General features: G+C 33.6%; 1 long non-coding RNA gene across 1 annotated transcript in view; it reads right to left on the bottom strand.

Annotated features, from left to right (window-relative positions):
• Positions 1 to 1,530: 1,530 nt before the first annotated feature.
• Positions 1,531 to 20,547, bottom strand: part of LOC143676334 (uncharacterized) — a 72,719-nt gene continuing 53,702 nt past the window's right edge. The window contains exon 4 of the long non-coding RNA XR_013172010.1: positions 1,531 to 1,693. This is a non-coding gene — a long non-coding RNA (uncharacterized LOC143676334). The remainder of the gene's footprint in view (positions 1,694 to 20,547) is intronic.

The raw sequence follows: 20,547 nt of genomic DNA on the forward strand, positions 1-20,547 counted from the left end.
TGGAAAGTGATATACCAGAAATGGAGCGGCTTTTAAAAGGGGAAATTTAATATGTTGCCAATTTATAGTTCTAAGGGCATGAAATTGTCCAAATTTTACTTTTTTTTTTAAAATTTTTAAACATACAAACATGAACAGTCTTACCATGTGATCATTCCATCCTTGGTATATAATCAATACCTCACAATATCATCACATAGTTGTATTTTCACCACCATGATCATTTCTTAAAACATTTGCATCAATTCGGAAAAAGAAATAAAAAGAAAAAAGAAAAAAAAACATACATACAATACCCTTACCCTTCCTTCCCATTGATTGCTAGTATTTCCATCTACCCAATATATTTTAGACTTTGTTTCCCCTAGAAATTGTCCAAATTAAAGCAAGTCTAAAGAAATGTCCAAATTAAGGCACCAACAAAAGGTTACCTTCACTCAAGAAAGATCAATGAAGCTTAGGATTTCTCTTTCCAATGGAAAGGCCCATGGCAAACAAGGCAGCATCTGCTAGCTTTCTCTTATAGTGACTAAACATTAATTTGCCTTATAAAGAAATAATTTCAATCATGTTAAATGTCTTTGCTTATGTGTTAATTAATATACAATTTTAGTACATTTTCTGAAAGGAAATGAGCTTTACATTTTTGGAATGAAACATAGCTGGTCACAGAATGTTATTTTTTACCTAAGCTTAATTTGATCTACTAATATTTTCATTTGGAATTTGATATCTTCATAGATGAAATTTGTTTTTGTTTGCCTGTTTTTTCAGGTTTGTCGAATTTAGGTATCAGTGTTATGATAGATTAAAAAAAGTCTTTAGAAACATACTTCTAAAAGTTATAGTTTAGATAAGTTTAAATGGTATTTTAATAAGTCTATTACCTGTAAAGTTGAAATAATTCACCAACAAAAAGTTCCAGACCTGTTTCATTTTTTGCAGGAAGCTTTTTTTCAAATGTAATTTTATTGAGCTATATTTATACACCATGCAGTCAATCCAAAGTAAACAATCAGTGGTCAGTTGTTCACAGTATTATCACATGGTTGTGCAGCCATCATCATGATCACTCTTAGAACATTTGAATTGCCCCAGGAAAAGAAATAAAAAGAAAACCCAAAACATTCCATAGCCCTTACTCCCCCCCCCATTCCTTTCTGACCCCTAGTATTGCATTCTACCAATTTTTAAAGACACACAGTAAAGGTAAGCTAACTAAGACAGCATAGTACTGTTAGAGATAAATATATACATCACTGGAACAGACTAAAACATCCAAAAGTAGATCCATAAAAATTTGGGTGACCGACTTTTTTTTTGCTACATAGCTATACATATCATTATCAATATACTGGGTTATAGCTCAACAATTTCCAGTATTTCTTTTTAGCTATTCTAATACATTAGAAAGTAAAAAACAAACAAACAAACAAACAAGCTGTATAATGAGTATGTAATCATAATCATTTGTTAAGTCTGAGTTTCTCCATTATACATCCTTCCTTTCATTTAATCATTCTTTCAATCTTCAGGGATATCTGGGCAATGACCATTTTAATTTTTTTATGTTGGAAAAAGGTGTTTACCTTATGGGGTAGAGGTATGAAACTGGTTGATATTCTTGGAGAGACTGGTACTTCTGGATTTCAGGGCTTATCTGGCATAGGAACAATCTGGAGGCCTTCAGTTTCTGAAAAATATACTTACTAGGTAAGATATTTACAGCGTCTTAGATAGAGCCCAGGGTATTCTTTAGGGTTTTCAAGAATACTTTGATTGAGGTTCAGCATACTGTGGCAATTTGCAATATCTGGCTGAAGCCTGAAAAAGAGTAACCTCCAGAATGACCTCTCAACCCTATTTGAAATTTCTTAGCAACTGAAATTTTATTTTGTGTCACTTCTTTTCCTCCTATTGGTCAAAAGGGCATTCTCAATCCAGCGATGCCAGAGCCAGGCTCATCCTTGGGAGTCATATCCCTCAATGCCATGGGGACCATGACCCCAAGTAGGGGAGAGGGTAATGATTTTTATTTGCAGAATTGGCGTAGAGAGAGAGGCCACATCTGAACAACAAAAGAAGTTCTCTGGGGGTGAATTTTAGGCACAGTTATAGGTAGGCTTAGCTTCTCCATTGCAGAGATAAGTTTTGTAAAGGCAAGCCTCAAGATCGAGGGCTTGGCTTATTAATTGGGAGTCCCTAATGATTGAGACAATATCAGGAATTTCCAAGGTGGGAGAGATTAATAGTTTAGTTGTACATTTTCCTCCAGTCCCTCAAAAAGACTTTGCAAATACTTTTATATTTTCTGTCTAAAGTATTTTGGAATGTATCAGGGAATTATCTGTACACAATAACAAGATGTCATTCCCTCTTCTAGGTTCCATGTAATTAGGTTGTTTAGATAAACTGACCATGCAGGTTAAATTAGATGGGGTATTAAATTTTGGACAAAATAAACTCCTTCTTTTGGTCTTACACAGAAGGTGAAGTTTTAAAATACAGACAATATCATCCTTTACCCTGTATTCTTATTTGCCTTAATTCTAACCAGATCCATTTCATTCATATCTTTAATTGAAATCTGATCTCTTTTTTAGCTTATTTAATGGTAAGCTAAATGGGATAATGCTGACTTTCAGAGCTGCAAAACTCTAACTCTGAGCCTCAGGTGTCACACAGATACCTAAAGTTATAGGTAACTACCAGGTTATACACAAAGAACATCTCAGAATTTAGAAATAACAGTTAAAATCAGAAATAGATATGACTGTTGTAATTGCTTACAATCTAGAAATCTTTACAATGAGCCTTATTGAACATTCCATGCTCCTTAATCATCAATTGCCCAACCTCTTCCCAAGAAAACATTTTGATAATGTTACAATATCACTTTAGTTTGCTGGCCTATTAAAATTTTATGTATATATTCCTAAAATACCATTTTTCTCTTGTTTTCAAAATTATTTGCATAGTGTTTTACAAACCACTCCCTTACAATTATTTGCACTTTTTTCCTTCCTTTAGTTATTTCCTCTTCTTCATTTTAGGTTTGAGTCATTTGCTTGTACTATATCAATAGATCCTGTCTTCCTACCTACATATATATTATCTAATCTTTTCGCAGCAGCCAAGGAGCTATATTTAAAACAGAAATTATATTGACTCAATCTCTTAACTAATTATCTCCAGGGATTTTCCATTAAAGTGACATCCCCACATCATCTTATAGCACCCATATTTTGATTCACCCCATTAATAACTGGCTTTTGGTCTACCTTAGAAAACATCAAACTCATTCCTGCCTTGGGCCTTTGCATTTGCTCTTCACTTTGCTTGGAAGGGACTTCCTTTAGGGCAGACATTCTCAAGTTTGGTTGAACATCGGAATCAACTGGGGTATTATGAAAGAATGTTAATGCCTGGGACCCACGTCCAGAGATTCTGATTTAATTGATTTTTAAAATCTCGTCATGGGTTTCTAATGTTAGAAAAATTTGACACCCATTGCCCTAGGTCACTTGTTCTCCACCATGGATGTACAGTACAGCCAGCTAAGTAGCTTTTAAAATATAACAATGAGCCTGTGCTCTAATTTAAATAAATAAAATCAGTATTTTGGAGGTGGCAGGCAAGAGTAATTTCTAAAAGTTCCTTAATGATTACACTGTGCCACTGAGGTAGAAAGACATTCTGCTAGATGTTCCTGGACTGGCCCCTACCTGCTCTTAGTTATCATTTAAAATGTCACGTTGAGGATATCGGTTTGACCACGCTATGTAAAGTAGCTCCTCATATGAACTTGTATCTCATTGCCTATTTTTCATAGAGATTACCACTATAGAATTTTTTTCCATTCATTCATTTCTTTATAGTTGATATGACTTCTCTTCTAGCGTTTGTATCCTTTATGTTTTATTAACTCTTGTGACACAAGTGCTTAGAATAGTATCTACCACTGAATTTAGTGAACTGTCTTCCCTTGCTCTGTTTCACTCAGGAGATTTTGCATAATTTAATGTTAATATTGTGACTCCAGCTTTATATTTTTCAGAATTTTGGTTTTTTTCCTCTTGTACTATATACCATTGTATCACCTTGTTTAGGTGTCTCCTGTACATTGTATATAGTTGACACATTCGTGGAATTGGGGGAGGGACACGTTTTTTGTTCTTAATTGTTCTGTCTTGTGTTATGTAAATCATTTGCCTTTGTTTTCTCTAAATTCACCTCTCAGAATTTTCAAAATGTAAAGATTTGGATGTGCTATGATTTGATTGTTTACTAACAACAGAACACTAATTGGTTTCTGTGGAGCAGATATTTAATGAAAATGTAAGTATCAAAAAACTATCCAAAGCAAGTCAAATCAGAACTTCAAATTCAAGTTCCTAGAAATGTGTCATTGTCTGCAAGTTCTAGGAATATTGTTGCCTGAATAATAGGAAAAACTTATTGGGCAAACAATTAGAACTGCAAGATAGAATATATGTAACCTGTTTTTAACGCAGAGATAAGCAATGAGGAAGTGATTTGAAATTAAGTAAATAATCATCTTACCTGATTCTCGAGCTATATGGACAGGGGTGATGATAGATAGGTAAGTGGGATAGGAGATTGGGGTTCTATCTCAGGATTACAAAATTGTCAGTTTTTGCCTTCCAAATACGGACTATCATCACTGAGTACTCCACAAAAAAGGAGAGAACTTCAGGAGACTATTCCCAAGTAATAAGACTGACAATAAAAATATCCTTTCTCTAATACAGAGAGTTAGAAAAAGAACCCTGTCTTTCTTACCTGACCAATAGTTGAGAAAATCACCTAAATATTGATCTGTGTTTCAAGTAGGCTTGAGATTCAAATTTCCTCTCTCCACATGATTTGAGATTCTTCCAACCAACAACTAAAGACAAAAATTTCTCCTATAACAGTGACAACTCTACTGTGCAAGATAGAAGCACTGTTACTTATTAAAGTCTGGTCTGTGCACTGAAACTGGTTCATGTACTGTATGAAACTGCTGAATGGCCAGGCAAGTGCACAAACGGTGCATAGGAATAGCTTTAGCAAATCGACAGAGCAATTTATTTATAGCTGAGCCAATAAATTTGACTTTTAAATATCTATTTACCAGTAATTCATTTTTATTTTTATTATATACATATAATGGAGTTGAAAGAAAACATGGTTCTTCACTACAGAGAGTTTTTGTGAAGCACTGTTCTAGAGGGACATGTCTCCATACAGAGGGCAAATAAGTGAGTAGATAAAGTCTAGCTCACAATCCAAAACTATAATACACAGTGACTAAGAGTATGCATAAATAAAAGTAGCAGAATTAGACTTCAGATAACATCATTTATATGTTTACAATGATTAAATTGGTAAAAGGAAGAATAGAAAACAAAAATAGAATATGACCCTAAAAAATAAACCTTAAACCGATTGAATGAATACTAATAGAACTTCAATAAATGGAAAATAAAGTATTAAACAAAAGCTCCATGGAAAACTTAATGATTAGATTAGACATAGTTTAATAGAGCAGTAGTAAAATAAAAGAATTTTAAAAATCATCCTGATGGAGCTACAGAGTAAAAGATGAAACATGAAATAAGAAGAAGAAGTTAAAGGACTACTCAGAACATATAGTTTCCATATCACTATGCATGCTTCTAAAAATAAAGAAAATAAGGAACAAGTAATAATACACAAAGTGTCATGGCTAAGAATTTCCCAGCATTAATAACACATGAATTCTCAGAACTGTAACTCACAATCCTAAGCAAGATAGTTAAAAATATTATAGTGAAATTCACTGAAATGAGGTGGGAGGGGGTACTCTCAGACAAAACTATGGATGATAAATAAGATTACATACTATGGCAAGTACATGTTCAGATAACTTCTCAAGAGCAAATTAAAAAGCCAGAAATTAATGGAGAACATATATTTAAATCACTGAGAGAAACGCTTGACAAACTTCAGTTCTATACAAACCTAGTTTCTAAATCAGGAGATATAAAAGAAAAGAGACATTTTTTACAAATTAAGGTGGAAGGAAATTATCAGTCACATGCCCTTCCCAAAAGAACTACTGAAAGATGTACATGAGGAAGAAGAAAACTAAATGCAGAAGAAAGGAATGAGATGAATAAAGCAAAGATGGGCAATAAAATTGGTAATTGTGGATAGTCTAAATAATCCCTGACAGTACAAAATAATAACACATCATTATAACAAAAATGTCTATTTTCTTTGACTAGTGTATATAACTAATGAATAATGAATAACATGTAAAATGTATGTGAGTTTGGGGAGCTGAAATTGCATGGACTGTTTTTGTAAGAATGGGAGAAAGAATTAGTATCACTAGCCTTGGTTAAATCAAGTACATAGGTTAAATTTCAGTGGTTAATCAATTGATAATCCTGAAGAGGCTGGTCCCTCTGGGTTTCAGGATTTATCTGATCTAGGTTTCAGAAACCCTCTGGGAATTATATGTTCCAGGAAGGCAAACCTAGTGCATGAAACCTTTATAGACTCTTATTCTGAGCCTCAGGTACTCTTAAGAGACACCAGGAATGATGGTGATTGGGGTTTAGCAAACTATGACCATTAGTACTAACTGCCGGTTCACTATTGGCCATAGCATGCATTTTTAGTTTTCTCCCTATATCCTTCTACCATTGACTCCTTTTTCACTGTGAAGCCACTGAAATAATTCATGTGAGAACTTATTTATAATCATAAACTTAAAAATTTCACCTTCAATATGGCAACGTTACTTATAAGTTAGTTATCATCACTTCTATTCATTCCCTTGCATTTTGATTCAACCTCTTTAGGTAGCGTCTCCTCCATCTCTAATTTCTCCAGGTCTGTTATTTGCTACAGTGTAATCTCTGAGAATACCTTCACCAGAGTCATAATAATAAAATCATACAGTATCTGTCCTTTCTTGTCTGGCTTATTTCGCTCAGCATTATGTCCTCAAGGTTCATCCCTGTTGTCTATGTTTTGGGACATCATTTTGTTTTGCAGCTCCATAATATTCCATTGTGTGCATATATCACATTTTGTTTATCCACTCATCTGTTGATGGGCACTTGGGTTGTTTCCATCTCTTAGCAATTGTGAATAGTGCCATTATGAACATCGGAATGCAAATGTCTGTTCATGTCACTGCCCTCAGCTTTTCTGCATATATGCAGGGTATTAGTATTGCTGGGTTATAGGGCATATCAATATTTAATTTTCTGAGGAATTACCAAACTGTCTTCCACAGTGGCTGCACCATTATACATTACCATTAGCGGTGAATAAATGCTCCAATTTCTCCACATCCTCTCGAACATTTGTAGTTTCCCATTTGTTTAATAGCAGCCACTGTATTAGGTGTGAGGTGATATCTCATTGTCTTCTTAGTTTGCATCTCCCTTATAGCTTATGAAGATGAGCAACTCTTCATATGGTTTTTAGCTATTTCTATTTGCTCTTCAGAAAAATGTCTATTCATATCCTTTGCCCATTTTATAATTGGGTTGTTTGTTCTTTTGTTGTTGAGCTATATGATTTCTTTATGTACACAGAATATCAAGCCTTTAGCTGATATGTGATTTCAAAGTATTTTCTTCCACTGAAGGCAGCCTCTTCACTTTTTTAACACAACCTTTTGAGGTGAGGCACAGAAGTTCTTGATCTTAAGGAGCTCCCATCTTTCTATATTTTTCTTTCACTGCTTGTGCTTTAGGTGTGAAGTTTAAGAACCTATCTCCTATTACTAGATGTAGAAGATGTTTCCCTGCATTTTCTTCCAGAAGTTTTATGGTACTGGCTCTTACACTTAAGTCTTTAATTCATTTTTAATTAATTTTCGTACAGGGTGTGATGTAGGGGTCCTTTTTCATTCTTTGGCTATTGCTATCCAGTTCTCCCATGACCATTTATTGGAAAGACTACTCTGACCTAGTTCAGTGGATTTGGAGACCTTATTGAAGATCAAATGCCCATAAATTTGGTGGTCTATCTCTGTACTCTCAATTCAATTCCATTGGTGGATCCTTCTATTTTTATGCCAGTACCATGCTGTTTTGACCACTGTGGCTTTTTAGTAAGCTTTAAAGTCAGGAAATGATAGTCTTCCTACTTTACTCTTCTTTTTTAGGGTATCTTTGGTTATTTAAGGTCTCTTACCCTTCCAAATAAATTTGAAGACCATCTTTTCCAAACCTTCAAAGTAGGTTGTTGGGATTTTGATTGGTATTGCTTTGAATCTGTAGATCAGTTTGAGTATAATTGGCATCTTGATGACATTCAACTTTCCTATCCATGAGCATGGAATGTCTTTTCATCTATTTAGGTCACTTTTTACTGCTTTTAGCAATATTTTGTAGTTTCTGTGTATAAGTCCTTGACATTCCTGATTAGCCTGATTGCTAGATACCTGATTCTTCTGTTCCCTTTCGAATGGAATTTTTTCCTTAATTGTCATCTCGGATAGGTTATTGCTTGTGTATAGAAACATTACCGATTGTATCCTCTGTCCTTCATGGTGGACACCACTTCTCAGCATGAAAGAGTTGGATCAGGCATTCCCCAAGGATCCTTATATAGGGCGAGAGGGATTAAAGGAGAGGGAGGATTTTACAAATGAGTATGGCTGCTGAATCTCTATTTTAATGTTCCTTCTAGCCTCCAGTGTTCTCGAGTAGTTAGAAGGGGAAATATGAGATGATAGAATGGTAGCCCATGACAAACTCTGAGATCTGTTCTGTAGCTGCTTATTGAAGTGTGCTTTGAAAATTACTGCGTTTTGCTTTCTTTGCTTTGGATGTGTTGTATTTTACAGTAAAAAAAATTCAATTTCTTTAAATTCATTCACAAGACAAGGTTGCCTTCTACCAGACTTCAATACAAAGTTGCATTAGATAGTCTAAATAATGAAAGAAGTGAAAGCAAAAGAGTATAGAAATTGAAAAGAAGAAAAAAGCAATTTTTCTATACCAGGAACTGTCTGCATAGAGTATCTAAGGAAAATGACAGAAATATTAGTTGATGTAGTAGGAATTAGGAGTGTATTTTTATGCCAGCAAAACATTTATGGCAAATGAAATCATAATTTTAAAAAGGTAACATCAGGGAGGTGCAACAGTGGCTCAGTGGCAGAATTCTTGCCTGCCATGCCAGAGACCCAAGTTTGATTCCCAGAGCCTGCCCATGCCAAAAAAAAGAAGAAAAAAAGATAACATTAGGCAAAAGCAACAAAAATTAAACCAGCTTAGCTTTTATAGAGATTAAATCTATTAATAACTGAACACATTTATGAATAGCTTATAACATAAACTATCCTGAGTAAAGCTGGTATACTTCAAATAATATAAAAATGAATATATTTGAAAAGCTATAGCATAGAAGAGAAATGGATCTTTATCTAAAAATATAAAAGAAAAAACACAACAGGAAAATATACCACTTCAGAATTTTTACGCTTCCTTTAACAAAATTTCAATATATACAAAGCATTATTTTCCATAAACATTAAGGGAAATTGACAAATTCACCTGCAAAAACGTCAATATACCTATCTCACTTATTGATAGATTGACACCAAAAATTATTAAGAATATAGACTATTCGCACAACACAGTGAGAAAATATCATCTTATTGACATGTATAATGCCTAATTCCATCATGTAGAGAATGTAATTTTTCTCAAGCACACATTGTGCACTTATGAAAATTTAACATACACTGGGCTGGAAAAGAAATCTTAATACAAATAAAGGGGGAGGGATGTAATTGTAATGTAGAAAACATTCTTTAACCTTGAAGAACTTTAAGTAGAGATAAATAATAAAAAGCCAACTCTCCAAATGTGTTTAATAACTTCTTATAAATAACTTGTGGGTATTATGAGAAATTCTAATGAAAACAAGGGAGTATTAAAATATTTACAATTGGATAAAACTATAAATATTACATGTCAAATGTGTAGAGTATAACTAAAGTGATATTTAAAGAAAAATATATTTTTTACATATTTCTATAAGAAAAATTGTAAAAATCTAAATAGAATAGAGAGTTCCTAGAAAATTATAACTTACACAAGATAAAATATGGTACCTCTGTGTATCTATAAAATTTATATATTGTCCCCCAACTCAAAGAAATTGACACCTCCATAAGAAGTTTTATGTGTTTTATCTTGGATTTAAGCAACATAAAACCCTATGTTATAACCATTCTTCCAGAGAAGAAAAATAAGCCAACTCTTAGCATATAATTTGATAAGCATGGTATAAATTTTATAACAATAAAAGTATATAAGAAAGGATAATTAAAACTAATCTCTTTTATTAACACATGTGAACATATCCTTAAAAATCACTAAACCAGAATGTGTAAGTTTGTATTAACATAGAATATATGCATCTACTACCACTTTGAAAGATAAGAGAGAAAAAAGTAATGACAATTTCAACAAATAAGGAAAATGCATTAGATAAAATTTGCAACACTTTGATACTAGAAATAGAAAAAAATATTTTTTCTGATTAAAGTTATTTACCATAAACTTATTATTCTTCTTCTTCAAAGTGAATACAATAGTTTCCTTTAAATTTATATACAAGACAAGGTTGCCTTCTACCAGACTTCAATACAAAACTGCATTAGATAGTCTAAATAATGAAAGAACTGAAAGCAAACATGTATAGGAACTGAAAAGAAGAAAAAAAAGCAATGTTTCCATACCAGGAACTGTCCACTTGGAGTACCTAGAGGAAATGACAGAAATACTAGTAGATATAATAAGAATTAGGAGCATATATTTTTGCTGGTAAAACATTTATGGCAAATGTGATCATAATTTTAAAAAGATAACATTAGGGGGGTGCAACAGTGGCTCAGTGGCAGAATTCTCTCCTGCCATTCCAGAGACCCAAGTTCAATTCCCAGAGCCTGCCCATGGCCAAAAAAAAAAAAAAAAGAAAGGTAACATTAGGCAAAAGCAACAAAAACTAAACCAGCTTAGCTTTTACAGAAATCTATAATCAGTGAACATATTTATGAATAGGAGAATAAATATCATAGGATGCAAATTGAGTTATAAATTGATTGCACTTTCAAAAAAAATCACAGAAGTGTGTTTTACAAAACCTCTCAAGCTTACACTAAAATTCGAGGAACAAAAATGGACATGACAATTTTAAAGAAGAGAGAAAAGGTTGAGGTAAGGATGGGACTATTCTACAAGTAGGAAGAATGAACTAATGCAATCAGAGTATCTAGCAGTGCAAAAGTATGAACAAATAAACCACTGGTTTGGACCCACACCCATATGGTAATTTATGTATGAGAATGAAAGACATTACAAATCAATGGGGAAAGATGAAATATTCAATAAATTTGTCAGAGCAATTGCTTACTCCCCCCCCAAAAGAATAAACAACATATTTTTAGCTTTAAAAAATCTTCAAGAATAAAGACTATATGGAGTTACCATCTAAACTTATAAAAGAAAACCTCGACAATTTTATATAGGAGAATACTTGCATGTCATTGCATAAGCAGAGTTTAAAGCTACAGAATGTGCAAGTTGGAAGGAAGGAAGGAAGGAAGAAAGAAGAAAGAAGGAAGGAAGGCAAGGTCAATGAATTCGACAAAATTAAAATTTAACATGTTTTTAACATGTTAAAAACAGAAACAGCCATACACAGAAATAAAAGAAAAATTCAAACCACAAGTAGAGCTATCTGCAATACCTTTAACTCACAAATGGTTTGTATTATAAAGACCTCAGAAGAAAGAGAAAAACACCTAATTAAACTAAATGTTAAGGTTTAAAAAGTAAGTTCACATAGTTGAAACCCAAACGGCCAATAAACATAAAATAAGCTATTTTACTTGACTATTAATCAAGGAACTGCAAATTAAGCCGCAATTAGACTTCACTTCATACGAGTCAGATGAGCAAAATTTAGAAATCATTAAGAAAGAGATGGAACAATTTGCTCATACAATTCTTAAGAAAAATAAAAGGAAAAAAAATAGTACTGGAGAGAGGAGGGGGTGGAGAGACAGCTTTTCCTTTTCACCAAAAGTTTTCATAGGCCACGCCCTCCCAAGAGGCCCTAATCCCCCAGCACAGAGTATGTACTGCGCTCTTTTTTGTTCTTTGTCAAACTAAATTTGACATCACTTCTCTGTGTATTTACAGATGCCTGGTACTTATTCTACTTGAACAATGTTAAGTGTTTTCTCATGCTGAAAAATAAGCGATAACAGTTTCCTGGAGACTTTAACCTCATAATTATGAAATAATTTCTGGAGTTAGCTTCTATTATTTACATGCAAGACTCAATTGGCTTAAATATTATTTAACATCAGGTATTTAAAAATTGATAGAAGCCCATTTATAGGGTGTGTGAAAGTAAATGAAAACAAATAAAACATCAATTTCCCCAAGCCATTTCCTTATTCCCCCTTACAGTGGCCCCAGGAAAGATATTTTGACATTTTTTTTTTTTTTTTACAATTCATTGTCAAACTAGGTGTATTCTTAAAAAAAAACATTTTAAATGGACAATTACATACAATGAAATGCACCCATTTTAAGTGTACAATTTGATAAATGTTGACAAATGGATTCACTTGAGTAACCATTGGTGCAATTAGATACAGAACACCTCCGTCACTCTAAGGTGTTCCTTCACAGCTTTGTGTGGTCAACCTTCCCCCACACACTACTCTCCCACTCATTTAGGTGATCGCTAATATTTTCTAGATTAGACTTACCTTTTCTATATTTCTATAATCCCCTATTATATATTGTATATACATTTTTGACTGGATTAATTCACTTAGCATCCTTTTGAGATTCATTCTTATTCTCTTTCATTGCCAATATTTCATAATAGAACTGTTTTAATTTCTGCTTGGTTTGCTAAAGCTACTGGAATGCAATATACCAGAAATGGGTTGGCTTTTACAATAGCAGATTTATAAACTTACAATTTACAGTTCTTAGGCTGTGAAAATGTCCAACTCAAGGCATCAACAGGATGATACCTGGACTCTGAAGACAGGCTGTTAGCATCTGGAACACCTCTGTCATATGGGAAGGCATGTGGCTAGTGTCTGCTAGTCCTTTGCTCCTGGGTTTCATTGCTTTCAGTTTCTGGATCTAATGGCCTCCTCTCTGAGCTTCTGTGGGTCCTCTTAACTTCATCTCTCAGATTCTGTATGTGTTTTATCCTTTTACAAAAGACTCCAGCAGGAGGATTAAGACCCACCTTGAAAGAGGCAGGTCACTTCTCAGTTGAAATAACCTCATCAAAATCCTATTCACAGGAATTTATTAAAAGAACCTGGGGCAGTGCAACTGTGGCTCAGTGGGCAGAATTTAATGCCCAAGACCCAGGTTTGATTCCTGGAGCCTATCCATGCAAAAAAAAAGAACCTGGACTTTCCTGGGGTACATTTCAGTGTTAAACCATGACAGTTTCCTAAGCTGCTTAAAGCAAATACCATGATATTGTTTGAATTGAACCATGAGAATTTATTAGGTCTCAGTTTTGAGGCTGAGAAAATGTCAAAATTAAGGTATCCATAATGTGATGCTTTCTTTACAGGGACTGGGTGAGCCTTGGCTCCTCTACCACATAACAAGGCACGAGGTGATGTCTCCTGGTCTTTCCCTTTTCTTTTGGGTTTTGTTGATTTTCCCATTGATTTCAGCTTCTTGCTTCCATGGCTTCTCTCTCTCTGTATTTATTACATTTATAAAGGACTACAGTATTGGAGTAAGACCCATCCTGAATGAGGTCTTTACTGAAGTAGCCTCAAAAAATATCCTCCTTGAAATGTTTTCACACCTACAGAAATGGATTAGATTAAGAACATATTTTTCTGGAGTACAAACAGCTTCAAACTACCACATAGGACTATTCTAAATGTGTGGCGTCCACTCACATGTACATTGGGCTGCGTTGGGAATTGAATCATGTTCCCCACAAAAGAAACATTCTATTCTTAATCCACATTTCTGTGGGTGTGAAACTATTTGTAACCAAGCCCTTTAAAAATGTTATTATTAGTTAAGTGTGGACTCAGAGTGAGCCTTAAACCATGGGCTGAAGTCTTTATAAAGAGAGGAAATCTAGACAGAAACCCAGACCACTGAGCAGAAGTAGAAACCAGAAATCAGAAGAAGCCAGAGATGAAGCAGATCACAATGTTACGTAAGCTAAGGGTCTCTGAGGACGGTAGCAGACCAGGACAGCACTAGAGCGCTACAGACTCTGGGAGAAAGGATGGTCTGTCGAGCCTTGAGTTCGGACTTCTAGTCTCCAATATTATAAGCCAATTAGTGTGTGGTATTTGTCAAAACAGCCCTGGCAAACTAAGACAGATTTTTCTACCCTTTGGCTGTTATAAATGAACATTCCCTTAAAAGTCTTTGTGAAGACATGCTTTTCATTTTTATTTAAGTTTTAAATACATAAAGCACTCAAAAATATTACAAGGTGAACAATGAAAATTCTCCCAGGTCACTCAACAAGTAGTCACTGTTAATGGGTTCTTCTTTATTTTTCCAGAAAACTGTTGTGCATGTGGAAGCCCAAAGAGCTGTGCATGCCTTTTCCCCACAAAGACAACATATTATACACATATATTTTCAAGTTGCTTTCTATTATCTTTTAATTAGCTTAAAATAATATTGACTTTTTTTGTTGTACAGTTACGTCCATTTTAACATGTTTATAGATGTGTGACCACCACGACAACAAGGATACAGAATAAGTTCCTCACCCCACAAAATCCTGGTGCTATCATTTTGCAGTCAACCCCTCTTCCAACACCTACTGATCTTGTCTCCATCGCTGTCATCTTTTAGAGAACATAGCATAAGTGGGATAAAACAACATGCAACCTTTGAGACTGGCTTTTTTAACTCGGAGTAATGTTTTTGAGATTCATTCAAGTTGTTTTGTATATCAATAGTTTCTTTTTTCAAAAACATATTTTCTTTCACTTTTGTGTTTAAGTCCAATGTTTCTTTCCATGCATTAAAAAATTATTTTACTGAACTTTTTATTTTGATGGCTTTAGATTTAAAGAAGCATTATGAAGAGAGTACAGAAGTTCTAATTTCCTCCACACCTTGTTTCCCCTATTATTAATGTCTTAAAATTAGTATGGTCTATCTGTCACACTTAATGAACCAATATTAATATGCTATCATTCACTAGAGTGAATAATTTATTCAGATTCCCTTCCATTTCACATAATGTTTATCTTCATTTTTCTATTCTAGAATCCCATCCAAGATATCATATTATATTTTACCTTTCATGTTTCCTTAGGAATATTCTGGCTCTAACATTTTCTCAGAGTTTCCTTGTTATAGATGACCTCGACAGGTTTGAAGTACTGGTCAGGTATTTCATAGAATGTTCTTCAACTGAGACTTGTCCAATGCATTTCTCATGGTTAGACTCATGAGATTATTGCTTTGAGGGAGGAAGACCAGTGAGGTAAAATGCCAAGTCTCATCACATTCTATCACTGATACCTGCAATCAGCATGACTTTTTAGTGTTCATGTTAACCTGGATCACCTGGCTAGTTCATTCTTTTTTATTGCTGATCAGTATCCTGTTTTATGGGTGATTCATAATTTGTTTTATCCATTCACCCATTGAAAGCCATTTGGTTGTTTTAAGGTTTGGAGATTATGAACAGAGCTGCTATAAAATCTGTACACCGGTTTTGGTAAGCACATAAGGTTGCATTCTCTAGGTTCAATATCCAGCAGTGGAATTTGGAGTCATAAGGTAAGAGTGGGTTTAACTTTGTAAGGAACTGCCAAATTGCTTTCCAACTGTACTATTTTGCATTTCTACTAACAATGACTAAGAGTTCCTATTCTGTCTAATTATAATTCTTGGTTTTTCAGTATATAGATGTATATGTAATTTTAGTCCTTTACATACATGTGTAATGTACCTCATTGATGTTCTACTTTGTATACCTTAATGGCAAATGATGTTCAACAACTTTTCATTTGTTTACTTGCCATCTGTATGTCCTCTTCGATGAAGTGTTTATGTCATTTGCCAAATTTTAAAAAATTGGCTGTTTGCTTATTGCTAAGTTTTGATAGTTAATTAGGTGCTCTGGATGCACGTTCTTTTTTCAGATAAGTGATTTGCAAACATTTCCTCCTAATCTGTGTCTTGTCCTTTCATCTTCTTAATGGGACCTTTTACGGAGAAAAACATATATCTTACATTTTGAAAAAGTCCAATATATTGATTTTTTTTTATTTTATGGATCCTGCTTTTGGTTTCATGTCAAAGAACTCTTTAACAATCCTAGGCACCAGCGTTATTCTCCTATTATATCTTCTGATAGTTTATAATTTCATGTTTTACATTTAAATCTATGATCCATTTTTAAATAATTTTCATTTTAGGTCTGTATTTGCGTGGGACTATTTCTGTTGCTCTCTGTTCTGTTCCACTGATCTCTGTGTCTGTCTCTGCCAAAACCATACAGTACTGATTTCCATAGCTATATAAACTTTGAGTTTGGGTGGAGTGATTCTTCTCACTTCTTTCTTTTTCAGAATTATTTTAGCTATTCTAGAGCCTTATGTTACCATACATATTTTAGATTATCTTGTCTTTGTATATAAAATACTTTATGGGGATTTTGATAGGAATTCTGTTAATACTGAATGTTAATTTGGGGAGAATCGGCATCTTCCGTATATTGAGTTTTCCAGTCCATAAACAGAATATGTCCCTCCATTTATTTAGATGTCCTTTGATTTCTTTTGTGGCATTTTGTAGCTTTCAGCATACAGGTCCTATACATGTTCAGCTAGATTTATAGCTATGCATTTCTTTATTTTAGCACTTTTGTAAATGGTATTTTAAAATTGTTTCCAGCTGTTTGTTATTAGTATATAGACATATGACATTTTTGTGGGTTACCCCTGTATTTTGTGAGCTTGCAAAATTCTTTTATTAGTTCTCTGTATTTTTTGGTAGATTCCTTGAGTCTATGTAGACTATCATGTGATCTGTGAAGAGAGTTTTTTATTTCTTCATTTCCAAATATTTATGCCTTTTATGTCTTCACCTTTCCTTAAATAGCTGGCTAGCACTTTCAGAAGTTGAATAGTAGTAGTGAGCATGGAATTCCTTGTCCTGGTCCCTACTTAGAGGAAAAATCACTTCACTAGTAAGTATGATGTTATCTGTAAATTTTTCTGTTTTTATGTAAATACATAAAATAGTTCTATTTTATAGTTTTCTGAGGGTTTTTATCATGCATTACAGCTCACTTTTGTCAAATCATTTTTCTGCATCAATTGATTTGATTATGTGGGTTATAATCAATTGAATTGGTTTTTTTTGATTATTGAGACAAACTTGCATGCCCATACTACTTAATCATTATGATGATGATGATGTATTAATCTTTTTTGCTGGATTTGATTTGCTATTATTCTGTTGAGGGTGTTTGCTCTATTTTTATAAGGCATACACATTTTTATGTAGTTTTCTTTGTTTGTACTGAATGTTTCTGGTTTTTGTTTCAGGGTCAATCTGACCTCAAAAAATTAGATGACAAATATTCCCTCTTTTACTTTCTGGAGACACTGTATAGATTTGTGTTATTTTTTCTGAAATTTTGTTTTGATTTAGCGATGAAATATGTATGCCTGGATATTTTTTTGTTGGAATGTCTATGACTACACATTCAAGTCTTTAATAGTACAGAACTATTTACTGCATCTGTTTAATCTTGGGTTAGTTTTTGGAGTTTGTACTTTTCAAGAAATTGTTATTTTTTGCCCAAGTTGTCAAGCTTATGTACAAAAAATCATTCATAGTTTTCCCTTAATATTTTTAATATCTGAATGGTGTGTAGGTAAATACATATTTTTTTAAATGGGCAGGCACCGGGAATTGAACCTGGGTCTCCGCATGGCAAGTGAGAACTCTGCAACTGAGCCACTGTTGCCCGCCCAGCAGTGGTATATTTTTAATTCTATTAGGAAAACACTTAAGAATGCAATTGCTGAATTATGTATGTGTGTATTTAAATATATAAGAAACTGCCATTTATATTCTCATCACAGAGTAGTTGTGTCATTTATATTCTCTCCAAAATTTATGAAACTTCCATCTGCTCCAATTGTTTCTGGTAGCTGGCATTGTCATTATTTTAAAATTTATCCAAGTGATTCCCAAATTGTCTATACCATTTTGCATCCTCATCATCTATGTATCTTTGGCGAAACTTGATATCATTAGTCTTTAAACTTAAACCCTTCTGCAGTAGCCATATATGTTTTCAGTTTTTGTTTTCTGGTGACTATTATTGTTGGACATCTCAGCATTTTCTTTTTCGGCCATTGAAATATAATTTTATTCAGTGTCTTAAAATATTTTGCCCATTTTCAATTGGTAAATTAGTATTTTTATTATTGTTTTGTAAGTGTTCTTTACTTAGTCTAGGTAACCTTTCGTCTGGCCTATCTTATTGCAGATATTTTCTATCAATCTACATTACTTTTTTATTTTAAATGCTATCTTTCAAAAAACTATTGTTTTTAATTTTGAAAAAGCCAATGCATTGTGTTTTTCTTACATTTACATTTTTAGTGTTCCAAGAAATTTTGCCTATCCCACATTTGTGAAAATTTGCTCCAGGCTCTCTTTTTTTCCCAATACGAGGATTTTGGCACAGTTTTGTTTCTCTTGACTTTTATTCCCAAACACTTCATGACCAAAACCCTTGTTGATCTCATCTATAATATTAATTCCAGACTGTTATTAAAATAGTTTAAAATTGGTTTCAATATTTGTTTATATTTAGTATCATGTTGATGTATGTGTTCAATAGTGCCTCTCGAAACTCACTTTTTAATTCTGGAATCATTTTTATTTTTCTGTTAGGTGCATGGTCTACTGATGCCTATGACTGGTTTCTTTATGAGTTCTTGAATGAATAAAAATATCTTTATTTCAGGCTGCTACTTGTATAATTATGATACTGGAAAGATCACTGTGGGTTAAAGATATTTTCCATGAGCATTTTAAAGATAATATTCCATTTGAATTATAGTCAATCTTTGCTGAGAATTCTAAGGCCAAACATATACTTATTCTGTTATATTTAAACTGAAAAAACATTGTAATTTAAAAACAATCTGCTTATTTCTTAGTGGAATGCTTAAAATAAGGACTCAGTTATTCATTTTTATTTTGGGGAAAATAGGCAATATCCTTTAAATATTTTTCTTTTTTATTCCTTCTATTCACTCATTTTGGACCTATGATTGGATATATGTTGAAATTTCTGAATACATCCTCAATATTTCAATTTTTATTTCAAGTTTTACATCTCCTTCCTTCTTTGTACTTTTCTCAGAAAGAGTTCCTTAACTCATTATCTGTATCCATTCTACTATCCAGGCCTTATATCAAAGTAATTTTAAATTTTCAATTGGCGTATTTTTTCATTTCCAAACTCTCTAACTTTTAAATAATCACCTCTTTTATATCATATATGTCTTTGATTATTAAATAAACTTGTAGTCTTTTTCATAATGCTCTATTATTTGTGTCTCCTTGGCTGATATATGAATATATTATTTTATGTCATATAAAAATTCCATATCTGCTGTAGATTATGAAAAATATGCAGAAGGTAGTATGCTGGAGTCTTCTGTGGTAATAGAGGACTGACTGCCTTCTCTTAGTAGCTGTGACAGCTCTGACTATTTGCCATCACGTGGCTTTAGAGACTTTCTAGAGACTCTTTTCAGAGACTTTCTAATCTAATGTACACTACAGTTGCCCTATAGCCCCCCAGGCATAATGCTTCATAATCTTCCTAGTGAAGCAGCCAGAGTGCCTCTCAGAAAAGCTTCAGATTCTTACCACACCATTAGCTTTTTACCTTGGTTTTATTTTGCTGATCCCTTTAGAACAATGCATCAGGACATCAGTTTGCAGATGATGTCCCATTTTGGTTTTCAATAATTTTTCTAGTTTGCTAGCTGTTGGAATGCAATATGCTAGAAACAGTATGGCTTTTAAAAAGGGGAATTTAAAAAGTTATAAGTTTACAGTTCTAAGACTGTGAAAATCTCCAATTAAAGCAAGTCTACAGAAATGTCCACCTAAGCCATCCAGGGAGAGATACTTGATTCAAGAAGGCCAATGAAGTTCAGGGTTTTTCTCTCAAGTGGAAAGGCACATGGTGAGCACGGCATCTGCTAGCTTCCTCCCTAGGCCTCTTACTTCATGAAGCTCCCCCAGGGGCATTCTCCTTCATCTCCAAAGATCGCTGGCTGGTGGACTCAGTCTCTAGGAATCTTGTGGCTTTCTCTCTTGTTGATCTGTTGTCTTTCTTTGCTCTCTCAGAATCTTAAATCTTTTCCAAAAATGATTGCTCTTTTAAAGGATTCCGGTAAAGTAATCAAGACCCACCTGGAATGGGTGGAGACACATCTCT

Source organism: Tamandua tetradactyla, chromosome 3 (genome assembly GCF_023851605.1).
Source record: "Tamandua tetradactyla isolate mTamTet1 chromosome 3, mTamTet1.pri, whole genome shotgun sequence".
NCBI classification, from domain to species: Eukaryota; Metazoa; Chordata; class Mammalia; order Pilosa; family Myrmecophagidae; genus Tamandua; species Tamandua tetradactyla.